The following is a 16,048-nucleotide window of genomic DNA, read 5'->3' on the forward strand; positions in this document are numbered from 1 at the left end:
AGTGTTCCTGTTTCCTCCCACACTCCAAAGATGCATGGTTAGGATGATTGGCCATGCTAAGTTGATCCTTAGTGTCAGGAGGAGTAGTGAGGGAAATATATGGGGTTATGGGAATAGAGCCTGGGTGGGATTGTTATTGGTACAGCCTTGATGGGCTGAATGGCTTTGTTCTATCTGATAGGGATTTTATGATTCACACCCACCTGTCCACCAGTCAACTTCCCTACTTGGTGCCCATTCTAGCTTTTACTGTTAAACATCCCCTCTACTCAGGTGCTGACCCCTCCATTCAAACCTGCTGTCTTCGCCTCGGTTCCCAAAAAGCCACCCATGGAACTTCTGAATTTGCAAACTACTGCATCAACTCCAACTCTCCTTTCCTCTCCAGTGTCTTGGAATCCATTGCCATCTTGCAAATCCTTGCCCAATGTTCCCATAACCCCTTGTACGAACCCATTCAATTAGGTTTCTGTCCCTCAAAATACTGAATTGACCAACAGTCACATCACCAATGACATCCCACCTAACTGTGACAAAAGTAAACTATCTCCTCGTTCTTCTTGACCCGTCTGCAGCTTTTCAGAGTTGACAGCACCACCCTTTTCCAATGCCTCTCTATTATCGTCCAGCTGGGTGGGACTGCACTAGCCTCATTCCATTCTCATCCATCCAACAATAGCCAGAAAACTTCCTTGCGATGCCTTTCCTTCTCACTCCCACACCATTCCCTAAGGATCTATCCTCATCCAACTCCTATTTCTCACCTGCATGCTATCCCATGGTAACTTCATCCACAAATATAATTTCAGGTTCCATATGCACTAACAGTCCAATTAAACAACACTTCTGTTGATTCCTCCATTGTCTCTCAATCGTTAGGCTGCTTGCTGACAACCAGAGTTGGGATCAACAGAAATTTCCTCCAACTAAATATCGGGAAGATTAAAGCTATTGGAGGCAATTTTCTGGCCTTGTCGTACCTGGCACAGATATCACCAATCCCGGAAAATAGCATGCCTAAAAATTGGTATTGCACCCAGCACCAAATGATTTGCAATCATCGTGGTCCCTTTGTAAAGGTACAAACAAGATTGCAAATAGAAAGGGCATGAGGCTGATTAGCATATTGAAAGTAGCATTTCAATATGTCTAAACCATTTAAATCTGATTTTTCCAGCTCCTGGGATTTCCAAACTTTGGGCAAGGCGCGAGAATCGCTACTGGTCGCCATGATTGCCATGCCAGAGGGCTTGGAGGCCATTGCCAGGTGGACACTACTCAGACAATGTGCACCTGGTAGGGTACTACCAGTATACCAGGGGCAGTGCCAAGGGAGTAGGGCCTGAGTGGGGTGACAGCTGAGTGGGGGTTATGGGGGAGTGCCATGCAGGGAAATAAAAAAGCATGTGGGGGTTCTTGAATGGGTGGAGTGTAAGGAGGGCATGTTGATTTATGAAAGAGATCATGAAGGGGTGGCGGTATGTTGAGGATCACAAAGGAGGTGCATGTTGGGATCTTGAATGGAGGGCATATGGAAGGTCATGAAGGGGAACTCGTTCATTACCCTCAATGCTGGCAAGTGTGTTGGGAGTGGATGGGCTTCCAAAGTCCATGACGTGAGAGTGATGGTCTCTCAGTGCACTGAGAGATTGGGCCCTTTCGAAATGCTGCCCAATCACTTTGCAGTCAGATGCTCCAGTATGTTCAGACCTCACCCTTCTCAAAATTGATGTACAACTTAACATTATTCCAAAAAATGACTGTGTGGGATGACTGCAACCAGACCACACCCAAAAGACCAGTACGGAGCACACCCGTGTTCTGTCACGAAACCTTTTGGGGAAATCACGGCCATTATCTTTGGTTCCTGCCGCATACTCAGTTCTCTCACCACTAACTTCACCCTGCTTCAGTACTCATCTCATGCTGAAGTAAACCATTCACAACATTTGTACCATATTTGACACTGAAGTGAGTTCCCATCCATGCATCAGCCTCATCATTAAAACCATCTACTGCCATCTCTGAAACATCACAACTCCACCCGACATAAATCTAAGCTCATCCAAATTTTCACTGCCTGTATCCTAATTTGCATCAACTCGTGCTCGCTAATCTACTTTCTCTCACAGCCCAGCAATGTCCTTGTTTTAAGATTCACGTTTGTTTTTCAATCTATCATTGGCCTCATCGTTCCCGACATCTGTAACCTCCTCAGTGTGACAAGCCTCCATGATTTCTGCGCTCCTCAAATTCTAGCCTTTTGTATATCCCTGGTTTTAGTCACTTAACCATTCTCAGCTAGCCCTTCAGCTGCCTAGGCCTGAAGTTATCCCTTCCCGTCTTACTCTCTTTCCGGCTTTATCACTTCTAAATAATTCAGAATACACACACACACACACACACACACACACACACACACACACACACACACACACACACACACACACACACACACACACAGTGTGCACGTGCATTCTGAATTGTTTAGAAGTGACAAAACACAGGGCACGGGCACATACAGATCTTCTGAACCAAGCTTCTCATGAAAAAAATGAAAGTCTTTTCACTGCAAAATAAGGATATATTCTTTTATTTTCTATTCTTTTCCCTGCAAACTAAGGATACATCCAGCACTTTGTTTTAAGCATCCCCTACTGGCAGGTGTTTCATACAGCACTACTTTTTAATTAAAACACAGTGAGCTTTGACAACATTGCTCACGTGGGCTATCTCTCCGTTTGAAGTCTCTGCCCATTGTCTGAACATCATGGCCCCTTAACTCAACGTTATTAGCCAAATTTGGGAACAATCAGGCTTAACCTAGTCCAAAGGCATCGATCCATCGATAGCTCTGCTGAGGCTATTGCCATCATATGTGGCATAGTCCTACAGTTAAACAGGAGCCTCGTTTCTCGGGAACCTGTGGTTTATTTCTTCATGCCATTTGTGAATGTCTGGGCCGCTTGGGCATTTGAGGACAAGTGGTAGGTTGCCATGTGAATGTGCCTCATTCTGTTCACACACATAGATGTCTTAAATTCTCTGCAAGTGATCGGGTCCTGCTGTCTGTCACAAGAACCTCATTTACTAAACGATGCATACTAAATGATTGACGGAGTTTCTCTATGGTGTTGTAAGAGATAGCAGAGGCATCCGGTGCACGTCAGTACATTCTGAATGGGCAATGAGAAAAACATGGCGCCTGTGAATGTTCCTAAGTAGTCTGCATGAATTCACACCCAGGGATGCTCCAGAAATTCCCAAGCAATGAGACTGCTGGTGGGACCTTCTAGATTTTCTGGCGAGTTTTGCATTGTTTGACCAAGTTTTTGATATCACTGTCAATGCCAGGCCACCAGACATCGCTCCTTGCGAGCATTTTCAGCTTAGAGATTCCTGGGTGGCAATTCTCGAGGCAGGACAACCACCCATGCTCCCCACAAGATTATGCCATCTCCTATACTCAACTCCTGATATTTAGAAAGATAAGGTTTCAATTCCTCCGTAGAGTGCTCTTGTGGTCTACTACTGAGGTGGACGTGATGTAGGTTTGCCAATGAAGGATCCTTTTGGGTCCATGCCAGGATTTGCCTGGCAGAGTGCCCAAGTTCAGAATCATGCCGACATCATCCATCTTCAGAGGAAAAGATAGGCTGGTGGGTAACAGCAGGCTCAAGGCATTGCACTGTCTACATGCCTCCGTGGATGGAGTTCCAAAGTATGTTCACGGGCACCTGCGTTGGACCCAGGCTGATGCAATGGGAGGAATCACCTTGTTGAAGAGGCCCAGAGGTTTGTGATTGGTTACTGTGGTGAAATGCTGACTGTAGATGTACCAGTGGAACTTCTTCGCTGCAAACATCACAGCCAATCCCTCTTTTCAATCTGGGCATAATTGCACTCTGCATCCACCAGAGTTCATGATGCATATGCGATTGGACGTTCTTTCCCAATTTCCTAGTGGTGGGATAATACCACTCCTGTCCCACGGGGGGGGTGGGGGGGGATCGCAGGTTACAATGAGTGGTCTCAGGTCGTCTTAATGGGTTAGTATATTTGTAGACAGCAATTCCTGTTTGATGTTTGCATAGGCTCTCTCCTTTGGAATTTGTCATGATTAATTCTGATTTTTTTTAAACTGTATGTGAGCAGTCCAGCAGCAGTACAAATTTTCTGTTGTGATTTATGAGGCTGAGGAAAGATTGACTCCTTTGTTTTTCTTCGAGTCAGAATCCCTTTTAAGGCCTTCACTTTCTCTTCAGAGTGTAGTCCAATCTTGTCCACTCTGTACCAGAGGTATGTTAACTTGTTGTCCTGGAACACATTTTTCCCTTTTTAATTAGGTGCCAGCATCAAAAAATAGCCGTAAGATCTCCTCCAAGCCTTTCACTGCAGTCGCTCCTGAGATTAAAACATCATCCAGACAGACAACCACTCTTAGAACATTCCTTAAAAGGATGTTCTCCATCACCCTTTGAAAAATAGCACAAGCCAAAGGCACCCCAAAGGGCAAACAAGTCATAAAGTCCTTTGTGAGTATTTACGATAGCAGACTTTTTGGATGAACCTCAAGCTCTCGTTGGGGTAGGTATGGCTCATGTTTAATTTGGAAAATGTGTGATTCCCCCCAGCCAGCTTTGCATACAAATCTGTGCGTAGCATAGGGTATTAGCTAAGCTGAGGCTCTATCGATCATCAATTTATAATCCCCAGAGAGACAGATAAAATTGTTGGATTTTGAAACTGGGACTGCTGGCATGGCCCATTCAGCAAATCATACAGGGGGTATAATGCCAAGTTCACTAGATGCTCCAATCTGGTTTCCACTTTGGCACATACAGTATAGGATACCAGCCATGCCTTGAAGTATTTAGGTCAGGCCATTGGGTCCACATAGATCTTGGCCCTAGCACCGCTAAACTTCCTGAGGCCTTCTTGGCACATTTCAAGATACTCCCCAATGACTTTGTATAGATTGCTATTACCCACTTTAGAGATCAGTTGCCAATCCAGGCAGAGCCAGTTCCTCGCCAGGAAGCTTGACTCTGGCCCTTGCACCACTATTCCAGGGAGTCAGACTATCTGGAGTTACAATGGTCCCAAAAATGCATAAGGGGCCAATCTAGCCTTGGTGTCCTGCAGGCCTAAAGGCAAATTCCCAGAGTCACCTAAAGATTTGTTCCCCAATAATAGATACAGTGGCTCCTGTGTCTATGTATATGGGGTGGCCATTTGCTTGGAGTTTAGTCCTGATTGGAGTCAGTTTGGGTGCAAAGATGCAATTTAGCTGCATCAATTCCTCATTCTCGGACAGGTTTATTTGAAAACCCGTCCTCAGGTGGTTTCGCCCTTCAGCCTGGGCAGTACACGTTTGCTTGTTTTGGTAGTTTTGTCTGGGGCGGACGCTATGAATACAAGTGCAGCATGATTGTGGTGAGATTTCCTGTCTAATTCAGGAATCTCAGAGCCTCTGACTCCAATTGCTCTTGACAGAAAATGGGAGACACCAGTGTAATGCATTGGGTACTTGGTTCTGGGGTACGAAAATCACCCAAGGCAGAGGACAGTATTGTCCATGGATCCCTGAACTTCCTAGGCCCTGCTTTCCACGTTTCCTAGCCTAAAAGGCTTAGGTAATGAGTTCCAACTGGACAAGCCATCGCCTGTTACCATGGGAACTCATACCTAAACAGCCTCACAGGGAGATTAATGAATGATTTCTCATGGACCTTGTCGGGGGTCATCACAATGGGCAAGCTTTGGGCCAATCGTTTTAAAATGTCCTTAAGTGGATCTATGTCAAATGTTCATCTGAAGCAACATGGAGCATTTTAAAATTCCAAAGGCACTACCTAATTGCAATTGTTATTGTTGCTTTCTAGCATTCTGCTTTCTTATTTTATCATTATTATCTTTCGTCATTCAAATTAATTTATCAATTGGAATGACGTTGCAGTCAAAAGTTTATTTAGTATATAGATTACTTTATGGGATGATACCATGTCCATCAATGATCTCTTGCTTGGTTAGTCCACAGAAGTGACGCTCCAGGTATGTGAGTTAATGCAAGCTGGAATTTTCCCTTTACGACCAGTGTTAGAACCAATGCAAGAACCAACGCAAGTCAGCCAGCGAGATCACAGCAGCAATTTTTCCAGTAGCGGCTAATTTTGAGTCTGCCACAAGGCTGGTTGTAAAATCAAGGCTGCCTGTCCATGGTGCCAGCCCAGAGTGCTCTTAGCTCTACAGACTTGGGACAGCACAGTAACAGAGGCAGCATGGTGGCACAATGGTTAGTACTGCTCCAAAGGCCTGAATTTGATTCCAGTCTTGGGTCACTTTGTGTGGACTTTGCACATTCATCGCACATTGGCTTGGGTTTCCTCCAGGGGCTCCAGTTTCCTCCCACAGGCAAAGATCATAGAATCATAGATTACCTACACTGCATAAGGAGGCCATTTGCCAATCGAGCCTGCACCGACAACAATTTCACCCAGGCCCCATCTCCAGTTGTGCTGATTTAGTGAATGGCCATGCTAAATTGCCCTTAGCGTCAGGGAGATTAGTGGAATTAATACATGGGGTTATAAGGATAGGGCCTGGCTGGATTTTGTGTCGGTGGGTTCGATGGGTCAAATGGTTTCCTTCTGCATTGTAAGGATTCTATGAACAACACCGGACTGCTGAGGATGCCAGGGGAAGGAAAGGGTACTTCCATTGTGAGATACCCTGAAGTGGAGGCAAAAAAAAAAATTTTTACTGTGTCAGGAGTGGGCAAACAGCTGCCAACTAGTGGAGGGATAACCCCGCCAACAATAGTGTCTACATAGCCATTTTCGCTGTGGTCTCTTCCAATGCAGCTTGGGGGACCAAATACTCCCTTCCCTACCCTCCCTCTGCCCCCTAGCACCACTGAAAAAGATCTGGACAGTTGGATTTTTATTTACGCCCATTGTCCATTTTTTCATTTCTTCTTCCTTTTTTCCATTCCTTTTAATGCATCATGCCACCCTGCTTTCAGCTTTAATCAAGCTCTGGTCTGAGCTTTTCCACTCGGAACATGTGACTGAAGTTATGCTCTGATGTGACCGATCGTGACCATTATTCTTTCCAAGTGTAGAAACGCTGTGATGCATCAAGCTCATAACTTGTGATTTAACTTCACTGTGACTGAGATCTTTTGACACAAGAGTAGCTTCACCTCTCTCCTGCCACTCTTAACCCCATGAGGGAAAATAATTATTAACCTGCATCATGGTGGAGGTTTGAAGTCAAAGTGCCATTTGAATTTTGGAAAATAATGGGTTATCTGAAAAATGAAGGTATCCTTTAGTGCAACATCTTATTGTAAAATAACATTTGGATTTTGTTATTAAAATTGTGAATTTCATCTAAAGTGAAACTTAAATCACATTTTCCTTAACTTAAAAATAAAGAATCTGCCACCTCTGCTAATGTGTGCTTTACTATTAGAAAACTACATCAGATAAGCGCTTAGTGTTTACAGAAGAAACTCATTGCTGAACGTGACCTTCAAGCCCACTTGAAGGGAATTTTGTTGTAAAAAGTGAGTTATGTTAATGTGTGAGAGGTTGCCTTAGTAAAATGCCATTTGAATTCATGCTGGAGCTCTGCCTTGATGAAAACAGGAATTTTTTTGCATCCAGTAAATTCTTTTTATGTTCAAAGTGGCCTAATCACTGTTGTAGAAATTGGGGTAACTATTATTTTCTTCATTGAGTTGAGTTAGACAGCATGGTGGCACAGTGGTTAGCACTGTTGCCCCTGTGTCAGGGACCCGGCTTCTATTCTGCTTTCGGGTCACCGTCTCTGTGAAGTTTGCATATTCACTGTGTCTGTGTGGGTTTCCTCTGGGTGCTCCAGTTTCCCCTCTCAGTCCAAAGATGTGTGGGTTAGGCTGATTGGCAATGCTAAATTAACACTGGTGCCAGAGGATTAGCAGGGTAAATATGTGGGGTTATGGGAATAGGGCCTGGGTGGGATTGTGGTTGGTGCAGACTCGATGGGCCGAATGACCTTCTTCTGCAATGTAGGGATTCTGATTCTGAGTAGAATCATAGGCCGGAACTTTACCGCCTCGTCCAGGGTGGGCAAGGTGGTAAAATTCCAGTCATAGAATCCCTACAGCACTGTAGAAGGCCATTCAGCCCATCAAGCCAGTACCTACAACAATCTCACCCAGGCCTTCTCCTCGTAACCCCACATACTTATCCTGCTAATATCCGACACTAAGGGGCAATTTAGCATGGCCAATCAACCTAACCCACACATCTTTGGATGTAAATTCTCTTCCTATAACTAGAGATCCAACTGACAATTGCCTCCATATTAAAATGACCAAAAGCAATCACTCTTTCAGCTATACTACAACAACTTAATAATTTTTCCAAGTAACTCATATTTTGTGTGGAATTTAATACGGGAAGCAGAGGTCCCAAGTGTGATGGTACGTGCCCACATGCATCATGACGCAAAGGTGTTCAGCAGAGCAAGGGCTAATATAGGACTGGAGGGTAGCACTCACGGTATGCAGTCAGAAGATAAGAGACTGTCAGTCCTGAAGCAACATTCTGTAAGCAGCTAGCCTGCATGGCGGAGCTCCACTATGCATGATCATACTTGGATCTGTGAATAGTTAAATCCTACCAATAAAGTGGCCATGTTTAAGCACACAAGTCTCAAGATCTTATCAATGAGCCATCACAATTGCTGCATAAAAAATTCATATCATGCCACCAAGTTCCAAATGAGAACTGGCCGTGCTACCGACCTGATTCCTAGGAGCCCTGATGAAACAAAGTGCCTAATTAACAGTAGGAACCCTATCACCAGGGCTTCTGTCTCCACCAAGGACATTAAATCACTGTCCCTATTAAATTCGGATATTCTCCCACCCCCAAGGAGAGAGGATGGTTAAATGGTGTTATCGCTAGACTATTAACCCAGAAACTTAGCTAATGTCCCAAGGACCCGGGTTCAAATCCCACCATGGCAGATGGTTGAATTCAAATTCAATAAAAAAATCTGCAATTAAGAATCTACTGACGACCATGAAACCATTTTCGATTGTTGGAAAATCCCATGTGGTTCACTAATGTCCTTTAGAAAAGGAAATCTGCCGTCCTTAACTGATTTGGCCCAAGTGACTCCAGGGCCACAGCAGTGTGGTTGACTCTTAACTGCCCTCGGGCAACTATGGATGAGCAATAAATGCTGGCCAGCCAGCGATGCCCAAGTCCCACAAAAGAATTTAAAAGAAAAGATCTGTTGGCTAATCGGAGGCTGGCGGTTATCCAATACCGGTCGTGACAATGGGAACAGTGGCCACTCCAGGTACTGCACTGGGGCCTACACCAAGGGTCATTGTTGGAGCCCATGGAGAAAGGTAAGTGGGGCAGAATGGGAGTCCCAAGTTGGGTAGCACTGATGAGGGTTTTTTGAGCAGTTGCCTCCACCCTGCAATGGCAAGTCCTCCCTCTCCTGTTAGTAAAAAACCAGCAGCATAAACATGAGGTCTTTAAGTGACTACTTCCTACATAATTACACACTTCCCCCTCCTCCTCACTCACGTATAGATAGGGCATTGTCTCTCCCCTTACGTGTGGCACAATTTTAATAGGCTGTTATTAAAATATTTCCAAATTTTAATTTGAAAGCAAAATCTTTCCATTGTTATAAAAGATGGTTAACCAGATTGAATCTATCACATAAATAACATGCATTCGAACTTATAAAATGCTTGCTGCACATTTCACCACAAGAATGCTAGAATAAAACTGCAGCATTGATTGTCAGTAATGGGATGTTTAAAATAAATTGCTGCATTTTTGATTCTAATTTAGAACTGTAGGCAGTTAATAGACCATTAAAGGACAATTCAACCTTTACAACACACGGATTAAAGAGAATGTGATTAAAATCTCGACAGATTCTGAAATAATCAGGTCTCCCACGTACCATCGAGCTGCAGTTGCACATTGGCAAAAAAACATATCTGGATATTGCCTTTTGTGTTGTTACCTCTCAAAATTGGAAAGGAGCAGCTTGAAATAACAGCACATCGGCACTTACATCAGCTCAAGTTTCTTCACCTCGCAGGCTGAGACCACAGTTTTATGCACGAACACACATGTCAACAAAAATTAATGCAACAAAATGCTTACATGAAGAAACAACCCAACTGTGTGAAAATTGATTTGTACCAAAAAAACAAATTACAGGCTAATTGTTCTAAAAACGGCCATTGCCAATTGCAGACAGACAATTTCAGGGACATTAATCTTACAAAGTGGACATTCTTCTTTTTCACAGTTCTAAGATCTGACTATAGTTGAAGATATTTTGCTTTGTCTCTTTCAGATATTGAGGGAGGTATGGACAGAAAAGTATTCCAGATATCTTGAGAGATGCCCGAAAGAATAAAACTTGCAGCAAAAATGTGCTGTGCCCTTACATGTGAATTTATCTTGTAGACCCTGATGAGCAGTGAGCCATCTGATACTTAAAATTCGTTTGACTTAGTGGTTTACTTTGATACGTTTTCATAGTTACGCAGGCATAACACAATTTCCTCAATCAGCAGATGTTAATAATAAGGTTTGATTAGATCAGGCAAGATAAGCAAATCTTTGACTTGCATTATGATGTTTGGCTTGAGTTATAGATTTGAATGTGGAACACAGTGCAATAATGGTGAATACAAAGAGAAAGTCAACCTTCACAGGGCTCAGACAAGAACGTCCGAGTTTGCCAATTATTCAGTGAGTGTGTCATTGAGACATTTGAAAAAAAACACTCCAGATCTGATCTCACATCCAATTTAGTCTTTCTTAGGCAGTTGGGGCATTATAATTGGGGGGAGAACAAAGCAGTACAATATCTCAATTCTGATCACATTTCAGTGACTCATGGAATCATAGAACCCCTACAGTGCAGAAGGAGGTCGTTTGCCCCATCGAGCCTGCATCAATATCAGTCCCACCCAGGCCCTATTCACGCAACACCATGTATTTACCCTGTTAATCCCCTTGACACAAAAGGGGCTATTTAGTATGGCCAGTCAACCTAACCCGCACACCTTTGGACTCTGGGAGACCCACACAGTCTATGTGGAGTTTGCATATTTTCCCCGTGTCTGTCACCCGAGGCCAGAATCAAACCCAGGTTTCAGGCGCTGTGAGGTAGCAGTGCTACTTTAAATGGATATGTGAAAAATTGAATATTTGATGCACTCTTACTGCATACAGAGGTGAAAGTAAGCCATGATGGCCTGGTATGCCGTACTGGTAAGAGACAGACTGAGGGGATGGAGAAGAAATGCAGAGCCACAGGGATGATAAATGAGCAGCAGTAGCAGCTGGAAAGAGGTAACCGTCTTGTTGGCTCTGCCCAGCCTCACTGACACCTCCCTTCCCTCCTGCAGTCTTGTGTTTCTGCAGATTGTCTGTGATGCTTACTTCATTTGTAGCACTGACTACCTCAGGCTGGCTGTTGCCAGGGGAGCCATGTCCCATGCTTCATCAATTGGAGCACTGCCTGTGAAGTTAGCATGTGTGCTGGCATGAGGAAAGCATGTGCCTCAAGGGGCCAGGGGGACATGGTATAAGGGCTTTGAAAATTGGTACCAAAACGTCTGGGGGAGGAGGGCATGTCCTTCAAGAATTCCCACTGCCTCGGAAAAGTAGCCAATATTATAAAGAACCCCACACACCCCAGACATGCTCTCTTCCATCTTTTCCCATTGGGAAAAAGATACAGAAGTCTGAGATCACGTACCAAGCATCTCAAGAACAGCTTCTTCCCTACTGCCATCAGATTTTTGAATGAACCTACCTTATATTAAGTTGATCTCTCTCTCTATACACCCTAGCTGTGACTGTAACACTACATTCTGCACCCCTTTCTTTCCTTTTCCCCTATGTGTCACATGTTTTGTCTGTGTAATGCGCAAGAAACAGTACTTTTCACTGTATACTAATACATGTGACAATAATAAATCAAATCGAATCAAGGGTTTAGAGCTATAAATATAGATAACATCATTGGATGATCAGGACAAAGCTTGAGGATTGGAAGATGCAGGAAGGAGAAGGAGAGTCAGCCTGGGTAGAGTCATCTTACAGAATGCGAGAGGGAGAAAAGCATCCTGAATTAATGTAATTAACATTAGTTGACTTTCTGGATTAATAATCTAGCAATACCACCACTGGGCCCTTGAGTTGTATTTGAAAGGCTAAAGTAGTGAGGAGGCTTCACAATTAAATGCAATTAAGCCTTCAGTTCCTAACACTGTAAATACTTTGTAATTTCATGAGCTATTCTCAATTTTCAATGCAGATTCCATTCTGTGAAACAAATTGCAAACAATGGGCAGTATCATCAACTGGAAGCTGAGATGAAATGGTATATGATGCAAGCTGTTACCAATAGAAGAATGGAATAACGAGGTGGAGAATATTGTGAAAGGCCAAAGAATCAGAGGTGTTATGAAAACATGTGGAGCAGGATTGCCTCAGCCTGTAGCCTTAGCAATGAGAAACTGAGGTTTTGCTGCTACATGTTTGATTGTTGACTCAACTTGCTGTGAAAATGGATCAATATTCTTTTAAACTTGAAAATTGCATTTCTACTAAATGAAAAAATATATAAATGTCAGAAGCTTAGTCTGGAGTCCTTTGTTCAATTATTTTATTTATAAAGCACAAAGGCAATTAGTCACATGGAGTATTCAACCATACAGAATATGGCAATAAACCCACAAAGGGACTAAATCATAGAATCCCGACATTGGTGAAGGAGATCATTTGGCCCATTGAATCTGCACTGACACAATCTCACCCGGGTCCTATCCCCATAACCCCATATATTTACCCTAGGCAGTTTCCCTGACACTAAGAGGCAAAGTTGCATGGGCATTTCACCTAACCTGCACATCTTTGGACTGTGGGAGGAAACCCACATAGACACGGGGGACAATGTGCAAACTCCACACACTCAGTGACCCAAGCTAGAAATCAAACCCAGGTCCCTGGCGCTGCGTGGCAGCAGTGCTAAGCACTGTTCTGCCCCCATACAGCAGTCATCATTTAAAGGCCCTTTCAAGCCTAACAGAAAGCAGACAAACCAAAATCCATGAGCAAAGGCAGCATTGTTCATAGCAACAAAAGTACCTGGAACTTCAGAGAATTCCTCAGATCCTGAGTTAAACAGAGCTATCAGATAATGGGGTTAGATTTTCAGCCGCTGTTGGGGTGAGATCAGGGGTGGATGACAGTGAAAGTTAGCCCTGCAGGCTAGCTTGCCCACTTTCTGATTCCATCCTGCCTCCAGGCCATATCAAGACTGAAGTGATTAGAGCTATCAGGGCAACCTACCATGTGCAGCAGATCAAGCTGGTTAAGGGTCTACTTGTGAAGTAAAGGAGGCAGACTGGAATTTGGGGATTAGCTTAAGCGCCTGTTGTGGGCATTCAACAACAGACCAAGGGGCCAGCACTCCAGGTAGGTTTAGAGGCCTTCTCTGCTGAGCTTGTTGCAGGAGTTCCCCGAGGGTCTCTCCCTTCATGCTCCAACTCTTACGTTTCGCAGAGGTAGCCTGATTACTGAATGCATTGTTAAAATTAAAGATTTGAAGTCAGAGAGAGGGAGCCTCTAAGTTGAAGCACTCCTTTCCTTACTTCCATTACATCCTGCTGCTCCCCTCATGCTGTATGACCTCTGATTGGCTTTTCAGCTTTGAAAGCCCACCCATTTTTCTTAATTGGGCAGCCTGAGAGCCTGTCCTCAAGAATTATGCCCACCCATCACCATAAAACTCTAAATGAGCAATTGAATTACCCAAAGCTGGTTTGGGAACAGAAGCAGTCTATTTCCCACCTGTAGAAGTAAAATCCAGCCTGGAGAGAGTCTTCCTTGGTACAAAGTGGTGTTCCAGCCTATCAAGTCTCAGCAATGAAATGTGTAAACAGGCATCTCTGGAGATTGTGCTTCTGAGATAGATAAAGTTATCTACAGTAGTCTTCAAGATTAAGTATTTGATAGCTACAGTATGGCATCCTTACAGTACACAAAGAGGCTACCCAGCCCATTGAGTCCACACCGACCATGATCCCACCCAGACTCCCACTCCCGTAATCCCATATATTCACCTCCCCAATCCCCCTGATACTAAGGTCAATTTAGCATGGCTGATCAACATATCCTGCGCATCTTTGAACTGAGAGAAAACCGGAGCACCCAGACACGGGGAGAAACTCCTCACAGACAGTGACCTGAGGCTGGAATTGAACCTGAGTCCCTGGCACTGTGAGGCAATGCGGGCAACTGTGCCGTCCCAGTAGTAGGTGGGGTATTGTCAGGATTTGGTGGTGGTTACTGGAGGTACCTCTGTCTTCCTTAAGGATGGTTAGCTCATATAGGTCAGCACTAAAACAGTGTGTGATTCTATGAAGGTTATGCTCACAGTATGACAAGGTGTGCAGTCATCAGCAAACAGCAATTTCCACATCATCATCATCATCTCTGATACCTTAGTTGAGGATATCAATCATCTCAGGTTGAAAAGGTTGCTATCTGTTCTGAATTGGATGTATATTCCATCAACATTTCCATAAATTACTCCAAAATCACGGCAGCAAAAACATTGAAGAGCACTGGGCCATGCCACACCCTTGTACAGGGGTCACACAACATATATCCTTCACACCATTTCTTATATCAAGAGGCTCAAATTTGGAGCCAGCTCAGCACCTGAAGTATTTTACTGCATGTTTTAGTCTGTACTTCAAGCTATTTTGAACATCAGTGATGACATTGCCAGCTATAGTCACACTCAAAGTGAACTGGGGACATGTTCATACCCATTCTTACATTGTCTTAGGGTGACCTGACAAGGTGGACTCATAATTGGCTTAGCAGTAGGAGACAGAGGGCGGTGACAGACAGCTGCTTTAGTGACTGGAGGCCAGTGACCAAGGAATTGGCTGGGCCCCCTATTGTTTGTCATTTATACAAGTGACACAGATATATGTGTGTGTGTGTGTGTGTGTGTGTGTGTGTGGGGGGGGGGGGGGCGGGGGAGGAGGAGGTGGTGGTGGTAGTAGAATCAGTAAGTTTACCAATGACATTAAGATTGGCTGGGTGGTTAACAGTGAGGATGAGTATCTTGGATTAGAGAAAGATAATTGGCAGATGGAATTTAACCCTGAAATATGTGTGACATGAGACACTTTGGAAGGAGTAATTTGACAAGGAAGTGTACGAAGGTCTGAAGAACAAAGGGACCTTAGCATGTTTGTCCATAGATCTCTGAAGGCAGAAAGGCTGATTAATAGGATGGTGAAAGAAAGCATATAGCACACTTGACTTTATTAATCAGGATACAGATTACAAATGCAGAGGGATCATGATGGAGTTGTGTAGAACTTTGGTGAGGCATTTGGAGTACTGTGTGCAGTTCTGGTCGCCACATTATAGCAAGTATGTGAATGCACTGAGTGGGGTACACAAGAGATTTACCAGGATGTTGCCTGGAATGGAACATCTAAGTTATGAAAACAGGTTGGATAGGCTTAGGTTGATTTTGTTAGAATAGATAAGACTGAAGGGTGACCTGTTTGAGGTGTTCAAGATTGAGGGGCATTGACAAGGTGGATTGGGAGCAGCTATTCTCCCCCCGGGTTGAAAGATCAGTTACGAGGGAACGAAAGTTAAAAGTGAGGGGTGGGCGGCTTAGGGGGATTTGAGGAAAACCTTTACGTAGAGGGTGATGGAGGCAGGATGCCTCAAATCCTTTAAAAAAGTACCTGGATGAGTACTCGGAACACTATAATATTCAAGGCCATGAGCCAAGTGCTGGCAAGTGGGATTAGGTGAGGTCAGGGTATTTCATGCGTCAGTGCAGACTCAATGGGCTGAAGGCCTCTTCTGCTCTGTAGGATTCTACGATTCTGTGAACGTAACCTCACTTTGAACAAAGACAAATGTTTGCTCAGTGAAACAGAATCAAATTATTCAGTCATGCGTTC

This window comes from Carcharhinus amblyrhynchos, chromosome 22 (assembly GCF_965287045.1).
Source record: "Carcharhinus amblyrhynchos chromosome 22, sCarAmb.v2.hapA, whole genome shotgun sequence".
NCBI lineage: Eukaryota > Metazoa > Chordata > Chondrichthyes > Carcharhiniformes > Carcharhinidae > Carcharhinus > Carcharhinus amblyrhynchos.